This window comes from Drosophila gunungcola (assembly GCF_025200985.1).
Source record: "Drosophila gunungcola strain Sukarami chromosome 3L unlocalized genomic scaffold, Dgunungcola_SK_2 000003F, whole genome shotgun sequence".
NCBI classification, from domain to species: Eukaryota; Metazoa; Arthropoda; class Insecta; order Diptera; family Drosophilidae; genus Drosophila; species Drosophila gunungcola.
Window position 1 is genome coordinate 1603676 of NW_026453179.1, and position 18439 is coordinate 1622114.

Below are 18439 nucleotides of genomic sequence, written 5' to 3' on the forward strand. Positions count from 1 at the left end.
GGCGTCTGGGCCGAAAACGAGAATTGGGCCAAAGTCGAGATGGCAAAAAACGCTCGACGTGATTGACAAATTTGCCACAGCAAATGAAATGCTTGACTCAGCTACGACTGCTAAATTTTTCATTTATGACAATGTTTACGTAATTCGACAGCCAAAACAATTTCCCAGGACTCTATAGCCCATACCCCAAATACCCATAAGCAAATGGGCGCTCATTTATTGCCGTCCCCGGAAAAGGAAAACTCTGGAATGGGGAAAACCCATTCAGCCCAGCGGTTGTCTGTTGTGTCTGCTGGAAAAGTCAGGACACCGACACCGGCTGTTACGGGCTGCAGCAATGGCTTTTAAACCGTTTTAAATGGCCGGCGATTTGTTTGAATGTTGCGACATTAAACTGCAATCTATGGCTCATTCCTGAGGGAGATCCAGGTGAGCGGGCCAGGAAAATCTGTCTAAATAGCTCCATCGACCAGCAACAAGCCGATTCTGCAGTCTATTTGCCAAAGTATCCTAATGAAAGGAACCTCGGGGTGGATGACAGTGGCTCAATAATCAAAGATCTTGCGCAAATGGAGAGTAACAGCTTAAGGATTAAGTTAAAAGGGGATTGAAAGTTCGGCAAGGACTTGAAAGGCAGAACAAAAAGAACAAAGACCACATGGGCCTGGTTGCTTTGATATATATAGGCCTTGTAATCGCTTGAAACAAGATTTTGCCGATGATAAATAATAAAATATGAAAAGAAAATGGCTAGTACCGATAGTGAAGCATTCAAAAACGTTTTAAATTGCACAAAACAGGAAAGTGCTAAAATAAGTTTAAATAAACAATAAATTGATAATAATTTGTAACTTCTCCTACCTTCATTGATTGTTTACCAACCCTAATCACGATTATTTAATATATGAATGAATTTTAAATGGTTATTATCTTTATTTTACAGATTATTTTATTTAATACGTTTTGTCATGGGTTTATCATTGGACTTATTTTCTCAGAACTCAATCACTTTCAGCAATCACAATCTATCAGGGCAAAAACTTGGTCCATCCATAAAAGGGCTCATTTTGGGACAAATCAAGACCTAATTTGAATGCTCGAGGAGTACGACATCCATCCATCAGATAAAATCCTAGTTGGACTACGACAATTTCCCACTCGACTGGCTCGTTATCCCTTGTCAAACTTTATGATAATTATGCAAATTAGGCGCAGCTCCTAATTGAAATCGACAACAATGGGTTCTCTATGACCTTGGCACCGAGTCATTAGTCAAACCATTGCAATTGACAAGCAGCCAGTGACCCCCAAAAAAGTGGGCGGACGGGCAAGTCTGCTGGAAACACGACACAAAAAAAATATGACAAAATTATTGTTTTGTTTGTGGGGGGCAGTGTTCAGCAGTGAAAGACTTGCGCTTCACGGCATATTAAGCAAAATGAATAAATTACAATTGCAAATAGGCAATTTCCTACACTTCCTTCCTTTCCACGTTTCACTGTGCAGCACAAACACAGTAGGTCGGTTCGGTTGAGTTCTGCGGTGGCTGTCAACTTTTCGGGCGGTATTTCTGGTCTAAATAACGTCTAATTTGCAATTTTGTTTAATTGTTTGTGGCTTTGGATTTTGACATGACCACTCCGCCACCCTCTTATTTTTGGCCATGGCGTGCTGCTGGATCGTAACTGATTGTTTGTGTTTTGCGTTTTTTTGGGTTTTTAGTTTGGGTCAACGTCGATGAATAGAGGCACGCACCAGTCAACCAACATCCGCTCCAGCTCATCCAACTGGCCGCATGTCTTGGCCACATTACAATAAAAGGTTTCCATCGCGACCACTAGCATATCGCTTCAGCACTTTGAGCAATTAAAGTCAGAAGAATAGACAAAAAACCACTGGCTTGTATTGTTGGTACGGCAGTGAGTAGAAATCGTTAAATTTGAAGGATAATTCACAGACAATTTAAAAGGAAAATCTGCATTGGAGGCTTTAGATTTCTAAGCGATTTACATATAGTGGGAATACCTACTTGTAAAATAATCTCTGATTCAATGCAGTTTAGCAACGTTTTAATATTTACTTCTAGATATTATAATTATATTGAAGTTACTATATCTTTAAGGAACATTTAAACGCTTTTAAATAAATTGAAACGTTTGTTAAATTTTCCTTAAAGGGCTTTCTCATTTTCAGTTTTCTTAAAAAGTTAAAAAAATACAAATAAATTAGTGAACCTCAAAATTTATGAATTTATTGAAGACATTTCTTAGTAATAACTATTTACAGCAATTTTTGGTTGGGAGTATTATTACAATTACAATAAATTACACTTTTAATTTTTTAGTTTGGTTTTAGTTTGTATACCCATTAAATGTGAATGTATATTAACTTAGTTTGAAAGTATGTTCCTGGGTGTATAACATTCAATAATTAACAATTAATCCCCAATTAAAAGAAGCTTAAAGAATTTCAAACCTTTGCAAGAAAGGGGGAATGCTAAATGGACACACTGCCTTCCGAAAGTAATCAGACGAGCCCTCGAACTCAATTCGGGACAAAATGTGCCACGGCTTTTGGCCAGCAATGAAAGGCAGTCGAGTGGAGTCTGAATGTCATTGTTCCTTCCATCCTGCTCTCGAGATCCCCCTTTTTCGCCACCAAGTCCTTACAAATTAGCTGTGCGAGTGCCTTGCACTTAGTTTTTGTCTGTGTACTTTTCAAAATTGGCTTTCACACGCCATTTGCATTTAATTGCCAAGTTGCCGAGCTGCCGAGAGCTGAAAGGGAAAATCGGTTACGACATTCCTGCCATGTTGGCCTTGTTAACAAGCGCATTTGCCTAAAACTGCGTACACAGTGTGAGTTCGGATTTCATTTGGCAAATCAAATATTATTGTTAATACCATTTCGACTATTTGCAGTTGTTCCAGTCTCCGGGGACTCCGGTCGATAAGTGCCAATTTGGCCATAATGGGCATTAAAGCTTCAGACATTTCAATGAGTGCGGCTTTAAGGCCAACTGAAGACACTCAAACCGCCAACTATACTCATCATCGTCATCTCGACAGTATTTATTGTCAATAAAGCCTTTGCAAATAACAAAATGCGACACAGAAAATATTGTAAGTGTGCAGCGAATGCCATCTAAATGTCTATATGCTATACACTTTGTATGTATTTTCTAGATTGAATTGAAAAGCCACCGTATTCCCATTCCCGTTCGCATTGCCATTCCCTGGCCGTGTTTCGATCCCACTTCAATTGAAAATTGTCTGCGTGGCAAAAGTGAAATGCTTCAGCGTAGAGTAGGAGAATCGAATCGGCGTCTCCGCTGGTGATTCCAGATCCTCCTCCAACCCGCTCCCCAGATTCCCAAACTCTATGCCGATACCATTGATGTTTTCCTGCGCACTCGAGTGTGTTTTCTTTAGTAATGGAATTTATTAATATTTCATTGTGTGGGCCCGTGAAAGTCGCAGCAGGAGGAGTGAAACGAGCTTGGGTTCCCCACGAGTTTGTGGCTGACTTTAAGGAATGTCAACAATTGCCAGCACTTGGAATGCTTCAACCATTCATCCCGGACGCTCTTCACTTCTGTCGAAATGTTCCCTAAAAAAAAGTAGCTTTCACTCCATCGGTTAAGTACTTTTTGAGGTTTCCGTTATGAATCGGAAAACTTTGCCTGCGGAGCGAAAATATGTCACGAATATTGGTCATTGATTATCTATTCTGCAAATGTTCAGAAATTTGGTATTCTTTATCTAATGATTTGAAAAAAAGCTATGATTTGTCACTACCTTTTAAGCAGAAACAAATAAATATACTTTTTATACAAAAAAGCTTTTTAGCTACCAAAAGCAATTGGCTTTTTGAACCTAAACGGCGAAATCATATTTCATTACATTTCCCTTGTGTAATTATCGACTTGAACTAGAATCGAAAGTATCAAACTGCAACAAAAACAAATTGGTAACGAAAGTGATGGTCCCATTTCCGACTGAGTATTTATCAATGTAAAAGGGCAATTACTCAGGGGGAGCGTGTGTTTACGGCTGATTTGCCTAATTGCTGCTGCCAAGGGACATTAACAATACATTTTCCGACTGACTGACATTCTGGCATTCGGGCCAACATGTACTCGAAAAAGCCCGGGAGCAATCTCCGCTCCGGAAGTGGATCGCTCCCGACTTTTCTCCCGAAAATGTTTTAGTGTCGGCCCAAACCATGCATAATTCATACATGGAGGCTATGTGTTTGTGTGAGTTGGGCAAGAACTTTTGCAATGCTGGCCAAAAGAAAATTCTTGTTGACCAACAATGCGCATAATGCAACTTTCCTATAAAGAAACGCCTCTCTGCCACCCATAATCATTTCAAATTCCACAACAAACAGCAGAAATCAAATTTCCAAAACTCGCAAGAAATCTTGCACGCCATGCACATAGCCACCACCACCACCACCACACCCCCCTCATTTTCCCTCACTTCCCTCATTTCTTCGGCACTTTCTCATCTTCTTACTGCCGTAAACTTTTCAGCCATGGAATACGAGTTTTTGGCACAACGCACACAAAAATGATACGAATTGGGTATGGGAAAAAGTCGGAGATGTGAGGAAAAACTCTTGTGATTTCAGCAATCAGACGCCGCCCACCCACCGCGCAGCTCGTGAACAATATGAAAATAATAAAAACAGTTACATAAATCAAAAATGATAAGGAAAAACAGTGCATAAAAGTTGAGCGTTGTGGGAAAAAATCGAAGAAGCGAGTCGTTGCAACGTTTTTCCTTCGAGCTTCCCTCTTTTTTTTCCCCCCTTCTCCGCAGGATTGCGATGCAAAACACAAAGCAGAAAATCGAAAGTTGAGCTCTATCTAAGAAGGAAATCAACTTGAACAACAGGAAGCGTCTGTGTTGGCTTGGCCAAGTCCATCCTCCTACTGTTCTGCCCCCCCTTTCAATCTCAGTGCCTCATTCTGTCAAATGGCAAAGGTGAAAAATGCGTGTCAATTTTTTTCCTATTTACACGAAAAGACCCTTTCCACAAGGGGAAGCATCTGCATTGTCAAGTGCTGAGCTATTGTGGCTGCATATTGGGTAAAATCGGGGTTACATAGATATGTAGTTGTTTGGCAAATACTTCAAATAAAAACTGTAGAAAAGGAAATGTCAATTGTCAAGTTTCAAATCTCTCAAAGTTGAATTTATTTTGTTTACTATAAAACGAGAACAAAGAAGTTTTAAAGCTGAATATTAAAAAAAATGTAAATAGATCTTTACAGAGGGTTTTACAATTTCAGTCAAATGGTTTGGAATTTCAGAATTACGGTTTTAATTTTATTATCAACATATACGCATAAAAACCGAAAAATATTTGTTTTAAAGAATATTTAATTATGCAATAGCTGCAGGGATATATAAACTTAAATTGCCGGTTCTTGCTTAAGTACTTTATAATAATGTTTAATTACTAAAATCAGCTGGGCTATAATTTAGTAAGTTAAGTTTAAATCTAGTCATAATTTTGTATTGAATTTTAATGTTGTTTCCATACCACTTGACTTAAAATTATTTCAAGATATATACTTTACAAGAACCGAATACAACCAATAAACTGGTAAGCAAAACATAGTTCTTAAAAAATAAAAGAATTATAAACAGATACTATATTTATTAACAAGTACAATCTTTGTTTTAACCATTTCTACGATCTCTAAAATTTCTTCAGGTTTTTAATTTCACATAATTTCAATTTAAAATCAAAAGTATTTCGTTTACAGTAAGGATAAGCTAGATTCATTGTTGTTTGTACCAAATCACTATTTTGTTTTATTCCGACCTCGGCTGGATGACGGGGCGTGTCCTGGCATTATCATATATATCCCTCCCCACTTGGCAATCGCTCTCGCTTAACTCTGACAATCGAGTGCCGATCGAAACTGCAATTGCAACTGCGGGTGTTGGCTTATTTATATAACACTGCAGTGGGGCAGGGATCCAACCCAGTGATATAACCCACTGTGGTGCCGGATGGGGATGGTGTTGGTGATGGTGATGGTGATTTGTTGTCCCGCCACCAGACTGTGCATACAAAATTACAGACGACGCTGTCGACATCCGAGGCTGCTGGCAGTTAATGTGAAAAATGTGTTGAAAATCGCATTCATGCATAGATTTTTTCACTCCCCTTTCGAGAATGTGCCCCAAGTAGATTTGTTGGCATCCACTCGCACACTTGCCATATTGATTTAGTTGCCTGATGCCCTTTGACCCGGCGTTGGGTTGCAAAAACAAATCAAGACGGGGGCCTGGTTGACTTTAAGCCGACACAAAGCTGCTATGAAATGCAATTAAGCCAACGCCTTCGAGTCTGAATTTGGTTTGGTTTGGTTTGGTTTGGTTTTCTCCTGCTCTCTAACTTGGCCACAGGCCACAAAGTCAAGTTCCTGGATGAGTGGCTAACCGTTGGCCAAATATTTGCCCGGATCGGTGGGAAGATGGCAAGTCAGGCCTGGTTCTTAATGGACCACATTAGACGCAAAATACGAGCACATTTGCGGCATTCACAAAAAGGTAAACTAACGCCCACACATATGTGTGCCTGCCCGCCCTCATAAATGTGCAGTTTATGGACAATAATTGCCAATAAGAGTCGTACAGCTGTCGTCGTGTCTCGACTTTGCGTATAATAAAACCCTCCGACTCTGCAACTATATATTCTGATTCTGAATCGGACTTCGTTTATGTGTGGTTTTTGCTTTCATTTGCATGGTCGGATATACTGGGAGTCAAGCTCAATTTGCTCGAGAGTTAAATTGAAGCGGCAGACTCGGGATTGTTGGTATAATTCACTAGAGATTTGGTCTTTGTTCTCTGCCTCGACTTGAGTCTGATTTATGCCAGCAAATGGCTAACGCTGTGCGTATATTTAACAGGAAAACCAAATTTATATGGCTTACACGATTACCGGTTCAGTGTGGAATGCGAAATTATTGCTGAATAGCCACTTCTAAGCGAAACCCAATAAGGAAAGTGGTAATTTCAGATTAATTTTAAATTACCAACAATTATTTGGTTATCCATTTCTAAAATGCAAAGTACAGCCAATTAAGAGATCATAAGACAACTTTAATTTAAAGAAAATTTTAGTTGTCTCATTAAACCATTAGTTTTATGTATATAAGTTTAAATTTGTAAAATTATTTCGAATCTTACTTTGAATCATTAAATTAGTCAATCTGCTTATAAGCGAAGCACTTTGATAAATTAATAATTAGTTTCAATATCAAATTATTTTAATGCTGATTAACAAAAATTTAAATAAAAAAAAATTTCATATTTATATTTTGTTAACTACACAGTAAATCTTTATTTATTTCTTTAGGCCAAATTCATATAATTGCATACAATTTAAGTTTGATATGCTGCTACTACTTTAAATAAACATTTAAAGGCCTGATTAAGTCGCAATTTAATTAGCCCTGAAGTACGCTCCTCAATGGGAAAACTTTATGATTTCCACGACCCAAAAGTGAGCCGAGCCAATTAATCGTTTGCACAAATCGCGTGCATTTCCCCTTAAATTAATTTCTGTAGCCTACAGCTGTGGGTCAACAGCGAAAGTCCTTCGCGCGTTTAAATCAATCAAGCTCAGCCATTTGTGCAATTTGCCAATGGTTTATTTATGTTTCAGCTTTAACGGGTAGCGCAATTGTATCTGTTCGCACTAACCACAACTGCAACTCCTTCATGTATCCGTTTGTTTAATGGCCAGAACGCGCCGCATTTGCAGCGGCTTTAATGGCAATTTAAAACGTCGGAAAGCCGCAAATTTCCGTTATTCATATAAAATTAAACGCAAATACAACGCAAAGAGCGTTTGCACAGACACTCACACTCGGCAAACAATGGGCAGAACCAGAGCAGTGAGTGAATGTCGGTCTGTGAGTGCAAACGTGCCGCGAGGAAATTAATTTCCGACAGAAGTCACACAGCAAAGGCATCGAGACGCGCAGCCAGGATAATTAAGCCCGCACACACACTCGCCTCCATATCCATATCCTGGCCACACGTCTGACTGGCTGTTTGCCTTCAAGACGGCCACTCATGGCCGCCGAAAGGATGTCTGCCGCGAAAAGCCATCCGCACCAGACCCACAGCCAGAAATTGTAGCCGCTGACAAACGCCGGCCTCCCAACTCACGGCTAACCGACAAAGGACACTGGCCAAAGGACAGAGGACAACGGGCAGCGGACAACGTACAACGGACATTCGACCGAGAGTTGCCTGTGGCCGTGGGCTAACTTGGGCGCAGCTGTCATCACGATGCGATAAATTTTGGAGGCCAATGCCGGGCGGCGACATAAATCAGCCCAGAGATTTATGGCGATTTGCGCAAGTTGGCGTTCGCGATAAAGACCCAAAGAATGCGACCAAGGCGGCTTGATCCGGGAACGACTGTTGCTCTCGGGCTGACATAGCCAGCATAGTTCATAATGAGTAAAAGCCACTTGGCCAAATTATAGGCTACGGGATACCTTGCAGGTTAGTAAAGTAAATTTTTATGACATTACTATTTGTTATTTGATTTAGTTATGACGTTACTGAAAATAATTAAATATAAAACTTAATTAAACGTCATGTAAATCATAAATACCTCGTAATAAGACCAGTGGACAAAAAAAAAAACAATTCATTAATTCGTTCATTAACTGCATCAAGTGTATAAATTTATTTGATATTTTCTAAGAATAATAAAATCACTAAATTACCTGACGTAGACCTGTGGAAAAAAAAATAAAAACAGCTTGAAAGGATTTAATTTATAATTTAATAGAATAAAGTATATTAAAAACAGAAAAGAGTATAGTAGAATGAACAAATCATAAAGCATGCACAATAATATAAATCTTTTACCTAGGATGTATAACTTTAATACCCGAAGCTAATAGCCGTGTACAATGTAAATATACCGTAAATAAATTAATAAATTTATTGGTTTACGACATCATTACGTCAATCAAATAGTTCGAGTCACGTAAGCACCAGAAATCCATTTGGTTAAGTGCCAAAACGGTTTAAGATCTGTCTCACCACAAACCGAAAATCCCTATCCAAGAACCGCAGACAATGTAATTAATTAACTTATTTGATGTCCACCCATAAAACCCCCGTCCGGATGCTTTACAGGGTATTTAGCTTGGTCAGACAGCGGTATAAGGGAGACACTAAGTTAACAAGGGACCCAGCTATCTGCTCGTGTCCGACCTCCTTCCACTTTCCATTTCCGCATTCCTTGTGATTATCACACTGGGACCCATTTCCCACAATATCAGCAAATTGAAAAGGGTAAGAATGTCCACTCCACTTTCAGGCGACCACGCCAATCCTCCCCCAGATATGCCAGATATACTAGATATAGATGGACACTGGCACAGGACGAGCGATAAGATGACCGACTGTCGGCATGGGGATGTGGGTCAACGGAGCACTGGACAAATTCATTAGGCGCCGGATATCGTAAAAGCTGGATCCCCAAAGCCGGCCGAATGTCTCAATTTACATTTCGAACATATTTTCATTAGCGCCCTGAAGATATTCTCTCTTCCCGGCCATCATTTCATTTCATTTAAAAAATAAAGCTGCCGAAGGGAGGACGCGAATTCTTAATATTCAGTCCGTCGATGGCATAAACTTATCTCTTGCGTTCGCCTTCGCGGCCAATATTAAAAATAAAGTCCATCACTTACAGTCGCCTTTTTATTTATGCGACCGACCGCCCGTCGACGTTCTCGACTTTCCCGATGATATTCCGTTCTGGCTCTGCAACCGCACTTGGCCCATTCTCCGGCCGGAATCGTAAAAGTTAAGCGCCGGCCAGTGAGTGGCGAACGCTGTACAGTGGGCACACAATAGGGACGGTCGAACCGTCAGCCAGCCGGCCTGTCAGTCAGTGAGTCAATGAGGAGCTCGAGATGAAAGTGAAAGTTAAGAGCCCTTTAAAACTTTCTTTCTTCCGTTTTTATGACTTATTGCGCTCTTGAAGGCGACTACAGGGTGCACTTGCAGAAAAATTTTGTCACTAATACAGATCCCTTTCAATTCAAAATAGCTAAACTTATTTTATCAAATTATATTATGCAATGAAATGCATTTTAACATTATTTTTATAATACTAGAAAATTGAAAAAAAATGACAGGTTTTTCTTAATAAATTAATATTTATTTTTGAAAACCATTTAGGAAAATTAAATTTTTGGTCTTTAAAGTTTTTGGAATTTCTATAAATTTGTTATACCTAACCAATGCTAAACACAAATTGGTTTTTTCATGTTGAATTATTTGTATTTATTTTTTAAAAGTTTAAAAAGCTAAAACCAAACAATTTAGAAAAAATATGGCTAATATATAAATAATTTCAATTAAGTGGAAAATTTATATAAAGCAGTTAGATTTTTCAAAGTCTTTTTTGTCGTTATTTATAGTAAAATTATTCTTTAAAAAGTTTTATTGTAAGTCTATAAAGCTAAAATTATTTTTTCGAAGTGTAGGAAGTGAATACAGCGAGATCCTAAGCGTGAACTTTTATTATCATTATTCTCGCTGCAGTTGTAGTTGTGTTTGTTGCTGCTTCCATTCTAGCGGTGCCTGGACATAAATATAAATAGGAACTTAAAATTCGCCAACCGCGCCAACGCCCACAGAGCGTATGAGTTATGCGAATCGAAAGTAGCCTGTCAGGTGGTTTTTCTTCCAGCACACTCATAGGTACGTCATGAAAACCGCCAACAACTTCAGCATACAAATGGAAAATGAATGAGAATCGGACGAGAGAGAGAGAGAGAGAGAGAGAGAGAGAAAGAGAGAGAGAGAACTCCATCGCGAAGTGCTGCAGCCAGCGAAGGATAAACAACATTCAACGCAAATACATTCATAACTACCCGGGCTAAGAACAACATAAATGTTGATATGTGTCACATTATGCGATTCCGAGGAGGAGCCAGATGCCCGCGGCTGCTACCACACGGCCTTATCCCAACACTGCCATAAATCTTGCACAGAGCCGGGGTTTTCTTGGTACAATATTTGCTGACATGACAACCGAAAAACATACTCTTGGCACACAGAAGGTGATAATGACAGTTTAGGCATTCATTACACGTGTTGCTGATAAGGCGTAGAGCCGCCAGGTGGGTGGAAGGACCTCCCACAAACAAGGACACAAGACCACGACCAACAAACAACAACGAAGAACAACAACAAAGAACAACAACAACATTGACATGACGCTCCGCTGATAAAAGTCAACAATATAAATTAATAAAGCTGGCAGGCGCGAGCGGCGAGAGGCCCCCAGGGATCCTGTTCAATGTCCTGCGTGTTTGCCATAATAATGTATTTCATTTGAATCAACAAGCCAAGGCAGGACAAGACTCGCCGCGCTCCGGAGATATATTCATACATTTTAAAATATGCACATTATGGCCAGAAGTAAGCTGATATTTATGCTAATGAACCGACGACAGCGGCCCCTGGACGAGGCCATTCATTTTCCCTCGACTTCCAGTCAAAGCAATTACTATAATTGCTCACTCACCCAGGCCAGGCGGCAAAAAGCGAACCTACACACACATCAATATTCATTTGATTTACATGCAAAAACTTTCTTTTTGTTTGACTTCCACAAAGGGCACTTTCATGGGGAGTGGGGGGGGCAAAGTTTTACCCATCAAATCAGATATCAAAGCAACACGTTTTCCAACACAAACACAGACGCAAGATCATCAAAGAACACGGTTAATGAGACCAAGATGTTTCCACTTTCGGGCCAAAAATGTAATTAAAATTTTTCACAATATATTCTGCACACTCGACAAGATAGCAAGAATACTTCATTTACCAAAAATGGAAATTCACTAAGAACAAACTATTGAAATTATTTCTTATTTTTTCAATACAAATTTAAGATATGAAAAGGATAAGTAAAAACCCATAAAAATATTTTTTAATGCATATTTTTGAAAACTGTAAAGCTAAAATCTTATTTAATTTTAATAAAATTAAATACCCATTAAATTAGTTTTGATCACAGCATATAAAGAATAATTTTCTTGTCTCTAAGTATAGAATTTAATCCAAGACCAAGAATTTAATAAGACCAAGATGTTGTCAGTAATGTAATTAAAATTTTTCCTAATACATGGCACACAATCTTGGCTAAAATCAATATTTGATTTGATTGAGGCAAAAACTCCTCTTGGGAGGCTTGAAATCTTTTGTTGATTGCGGAGAGATGAATCAACAGGAAGCAAAGAAGCTGAAAAACTCTGCAGGCTGGAGCAGAACAAATCAACGGAAAGTAAACTTCATTAACATTTCAATATTTCGCCCCTTGCCACTGAGTTTGCTGATTTTTAACATTATTTATTCAGCATTTGCGCCTGTTGCCTGTCATTGCTCCTTTTTATTATGACTCACCTCCAGTTCCAATACTGTTCACTTCACCTTGCCGCATTCATTAGGTGAATGACTTCAGCCTACATATATTAACACTGAACACGTGCCACGCCCCCATAACCTGTGCAAAAAACCGAAAGTCTGAGCCAAGCACAAAGGAATTCCAATTTCAATTCCCTCGAACTGCTAAGCGAAAAAGCGCATTTGGCGAAAAATTTATCAGTAGCTAACTACTGAAGGGCAAAAGGACTAAAGTCGGTGAAACAATGAGAAAGTGTGTCGTATTCTTTTAAGATGAAATTCACATACAAAATTGTAATACATAATGTCAGTTTTTCTAAGAAAAATATAACAATCTGTTCCTGGCGAATATTCAAATTTAATAAATTATTTAAACGAAACAATAAAAACAAATATCTGACTATTGAATTCAAAATTGTATATTTAATTAAATATTAAATCATAATATTGAATACAAAGCATATTACATTACATGAATTAATATTTAAATATTTTAATTTTTAATTTTAGGATCTAAATAAGTACATTTTTGATTTAAAGGCATTTTATTTAAGTTGAATATGGTTTAAATTTGAATTAAATTTTCAGATATTAAAGTCAATTTCGAAAATATTCAAAAAAAAAATTTACACAAATTTGAATATTTAAATATTTAAAAAAAATCAAAGCGAAAAATTTTTAAATTGAGTTGTAGACAGAGGCTGGAAAACTTTTCTAAATTTTTGCTACTAAATTTAAATCGGTTACCCATTACCTAATAATTTTTTGACTTAATCAGTTATTAAAAAAATAAATTAATAATGGCAAACTTGGTATAAGCCTGAACTATTTAAACATGGTCAAAAAGCGAGAGAAATATAAACTTGAATAATTCATTACGAAGGCACAAAAAGCTAATGGTACACAAATATAATTTGAAACAATCGCACTTTTCATTATTATCATCCCGGGCTTTACTCGCCCAAATACGCGCCCAATTAAAACATAATTCATGGCCAAGAGCAGCTTAGTGCTCTTTATGCCCCCAATGGCTCCCCAGTGAGCGTTTGTAACTGCACAACAATAACCGGGCCAGAAATAAAAAGCTGGAGAATGATACCAAAGAGATATAGAGGAGGCAACAGAAGGTAAGCAATGGCAAGTCGACTTTAATTTGTTTTTCGTGTGCTGCCATGGATGAGAACCGAAATGAACTCGCCTGAGGAGCTGCACATTTGCGGGCTTATAAAAAAATATCATAACTATATAGAGTATATATTTATATATATATATATATATATATATATATATATGTATGTGTGGAGAACATTTATGCGCATTGAAACGGAGCTGAGTAAAAATGTAAACAATTTTTTTTCGGGGCCAGGAACATGTATGGCTTTTTATGAAGCCCCGGACGGGCCAAAAAGCAGGCCAATGGCCACTGGCAGTGGCTAACAAATGGCCCAATCCGGAACGGACACCGGCAGACAAATGCACTGGGGTGCCACAAACAGACAGACGGAGAGACCGACAGACGGACGGACGGCACATGACCCACTGGCTGTGAGAAGCGCCATAACGAGGACTTAAATAATTAATATTACACATACGCAGTGTTGCCCGGTACGATACGATGCGATGCTATGCGATGCGATGCGATGCTCCTTCTCGAGCTGTATAAATCATAAAACCTGCACTCAGCGCGCATATTAAATCTTTCGGGCTAATGAACGCTGAAACTGATTGATGAAGCCGAGACGCTCGTAACCCCTTTTCCCCAAGAAAGTGTTTCTGTATCTTTTGTATCCGTTGCTGTTACTTCAATTAATAACAAAGCGCGAAAAGTTTCACTTTGCTAGCAGCAGCATTAACATTTTGCATTCATTCATTAGGAGCCAAAGCAAAGTTTACTCCGATGATAAATTGTAGAATTTTCGAGAACTCAACCTTGCTGGAGGCAGAGAGCGGGAAATCAAACTCCTTCACTAATTCATTTTCATTTGGATCCGAAAAGGAAAATTAAAAAATATGTAACCCTTTTTTCCGCCATCTCTAATCAAGATAAACAGTAGTAAAGTACACAGATGTGTTTAAGAGAACAATACTATTTAAGTATTTTTAATAATGCCAACCAAAATATAATATTGTCTATATTTTATTATTTTTTGTTTTAATACAATTCTATTATTTGAATTAAAGAACGTTAAAGAAATTTTATTTTGTAAACATTTTGACATTTGTGCAGCTAAAACATTTTAAATTCTGCACAAATAATAATTATGCTAAAATGAACAGAAAAATCTATTTTAAAAAAATGTTAAAATAGATCAGTTTACCTGTTTAAAATTTTTTTAAAATTGATTTTCATTCTAGATTTTCTTGTAAACTATTTTTATAAAAATAATACGTACGAATATTTAAAGAATGTTTTCAAGCTATTTTTCTTAGACTCTCTTTAATAATTTTGAGCTCAGCTGCACCCTTAGCATAATGAAACGCTATTCAAACTTAAAGGATTTCTTTGAATTAAGAATCCCTTTGAAAGGTATCAAGTAGTCTTAATCTTTCAGTTTGTATCATTGGCATTCGTCTTATTTCCGTTTATGTTGTTTCTTTGCTGCTTGGGGACAGAATATAATTTGAATTATTAATTAGCCCGTAATTAGTCGGGTTGATGTTCGTTTGCCTCGTTTTTGTTCTTGCTCGTGTTCTGACCACGTCTTGCGGCCATAATTTTAATACCCTCCCCGCAGAGCCTTTGATCTTGGCGGGTATTCTACGTCTTTTGATTACCTAATTCATTTACCTCTTTGCCCAACACCAAAACTTTTTCTTGTAGCTTGTAAAATGCATAGAAATTTATCGGGCAAAAAATAACTCATTATGTGTCAAAAGCACTCCCCCAACCACGGCGATTCCCCCTTGACCCAATTAAAAGCGGAACTCAAATCTGAAAGTTTTGCTTTACGTTCGCCCACTCGTTCCGCAGTCATAAACCCCATAGAAAAACGCCACAAAAAAATGGCCAACAACGGCGACTGTCCGCGCAATTAAAGCAACTGTGCAGTGGCTTAGCAATTCAAGCTTAAACTCGAGAGGAGCAGCCTGTTCATTTGGGTTGGGGCAAATCCCCCCTATGATCCTCGGCACAAACTCAAACTCAAACAACATGAAATGACAGTTTTATTTATTTTTCCGCGCTGTGCTTAAAATAGTCAAAAAGTTTTAATGACTTTACGCTGGCTAAGCGACAGCGCGCAACATTCGTCCGATATCCGCCCACTTTCAAGTGGGAAATATAAAAAAGGAATTCGTAAAATTAAGTTACAATCTTGAGAATTGTAAAATAAAAATGTGGAAACATCAAAAATCGTATACAAATTAAATGTAAATGTACACAGAAGCAGTTGTTAAATGTCAATTCGAATTTTTATAGAACGTTGATAAGCTCCAACCAAAAAAGGAAGTGTCGGAAAAACCTCTTAGTTTTGCCAACACAAAATCCGAAAATGGCATAAAATTACGACAATAAAATAAGGTACGCGACAACAGCTCGCATTTATATGCACACACGAGGGTCTGCATACCTCACTGTTTGCATGCATATAAATAAATAAATGTGTATAATATAAGTGTTAGTGTATTTATAGGTATGCAGATGGGCATTCACGACCCCTTGGCTTTTTATCGAGCAAACTTCTCGACATATAATTCACACCAGCTGCTAATTTAAGCGCCCGACTTAATGACTCGGGCATAAAACTCTATGACTTTTGACGGGGGGTCGAAGGGACCTCGTAAATTTCCTGCTCAAACACGCAACCAGGATATGGTCAAAAGTGGAGTGGAGGTGGAATCAAGTAGGGGATCAACCAGATTTAGTCATAAAAATCCTTATAAATTATAGCCAGCCAGCGCAGCCAGGGATTTGATTACATTCTGTGGGCTAAGGCAGTATTTAATTTTAATTTGACTAACAATGGTTAAGGTAATCAAATAGACTTATTGATTTGATTACAGATTGACTTTAAATACCAGAATATTTAAAACTTTCTTTACTAGTAAGCGATTATAACAAATTATCATTAAAAGTAAACCATTTTTTTCTGTATTTTCAGCCAAACAAGTTTTTTTTTTAGCTTTATCAGTGTTGAAATGATGCAACATTTTTTACAAAACCAAGTTAACCAACTTCTGTCCCCAACACAATCCAAACACTTCAGTATAATATTATTTCATTTCCTTTAAGCCTCATTTCAGTGAACAAGTTTTTATGCGTTCGCTTAGCCTTCGAGCCAGAAACTTTGAAATACCGCACAATATTTAAACTTTCCCCAATTATAAGTTCAATTATACGTCCCGAAGTCCGCTTTCGCTGGCCTTTTCGTTTGTGTTAACAACAAGAACTGTTTAATTTCGGTCAAAACATTTGCTCTACTTTTATGGCATTATAAGAGAGCAAAGCAGAAACGATTTGTATTTTCACGCTGGCCCCTTCGCTTGGCAACAGTCTTCAACATGGCCAATTTGGTGCGGACAGAGGACCTCCGGCTCCTTCCGTCCATCCATTCCCTTTTGGCCAGCGGAACTTTGACGTTTGGTTTGTCAAAGTTTTGAAACTGGCACGTTCCCGGAGTGACAATATATATATATATTCAGTGCGATCCCTCTGGGTTAGAGTATGATTAAATCAGAGCCACACAAACTGCATTAAAAAAGTTATGGAAAAAATTGGCAAACAAGACAAAAACCAGCTGATAAAATTGCATTATTTCTTGTGTTGGCTATTTTTTTTTGTTGGCCAAATACGGTTGTTTGTCTTTAGTTTTGACTTGGTCGGGTATTTTCGCAGCAATTTATAATAGAGCGAACAAATTTGAACGCAAATAAAATGCAAATGAAAGTGTGCTAATAAAATTCAGTTACAAACTTTCGGCAATGGCATACGAAAATATTGCTCACTGGCGACTGCCGCGGAATGCTTTATTTACAGAGTCCCTAACACAGACACACCATCACACACGCTCACATACACATTGGGAAACACATACACACCAACCCACACAAAGACAAATTCGTGGACATGTGCTGCTGACCTGGTGTTGCATAAATTAAGGCGCCCGCAATGCATCCCATTTGACATTTGAACCGCTCGACCGCCACAAAAATTGGCAACTGCCATCCGCAGATGGTTCCGCCATTCGACATTTCACCAGTTTTCCGCTTTCAGCTTCCAGTTGCCATTTACCGTCGCGTTTTAACTCCAGCCTAAGTGAATTTTCGCGCTGCAATTGACGCCTGCACACATCACGCATACGCCGTGTGCAACTTGCGGGTTAATTGCGGCAGCCTAAACGATTCAACGCGATGAATGTTCCAAACGGTCCTCAATCTACGTGGTCTTTACTGCCAAACATTTCATTAGCGGACAAGGCCTAATTTGAGAGCATTAGGACATTTGAGGTAACTAATTATAGCATTTTTACTGCTTAAAGGCATCACTGGTAATCCAACCTACGGTTTTATAAGTCAAAAAAAATATTTAAAGAATATTAGATATTGAAAAACAAAAACATTATAAATGTTTTTGTGATGTTTGTAGAATTTAAATTAATTAAATATCGATATAAAAAGTTAAACAAATATTTATCACTCCTCAAAAAGCTTGGTATGCATTTGGTAAATAGGTAAATTTATAAAAAAAAAACATGATAATCAATCAATTTAAGATATTTTTTTTTATTTAAATATGTATTAGTGTCTGCGCCCTAGGTCCATTTTTGATTTAAAGGTTTAATGTGATTGAACCCCTGAAAGAGGATTATAAGAAAAGCGTATTAACAAAAAAGAACATTTTAAAGCACCCTAGGGCGCTGTAAGGTCAAAAAACTTTGCTTAAAAAGCGGTATACGACTGGTAAGTAAATCATTCAAATAAGAGGTCGTAAATTATAAAGCCATTTCCCTTCCTACACGTTTAAG

General features: G+C 38.0%; 1 protein-coding gene across 3 annotated transcripts in view; it reads right to left on the bottom strand.

The window, feature by feature from the left end:
- Window positions 1–18439, bottom strand: part of LOC128258802 (junctional adhesion molecule A) — a 101129-nt gene that overhangs the window by 72473 nt on the left and 10217 nt on the right. The window contains exon 1 of one of the 3 annotated variants that reach the window (XM_052990693.1): window positions 9749–10035. The exons of the other annotated variants lie outside the window; for them this stretch is intronic. The gene's annotated coding sequence lies outside the window, so the exon portion shown is untranslated. Of the gene's footprint in view, window positions 1–9748; window positions 10036–18439 lie in introns of those variants that run through there. 3 annotated transcript variants of the gene reach the window in all.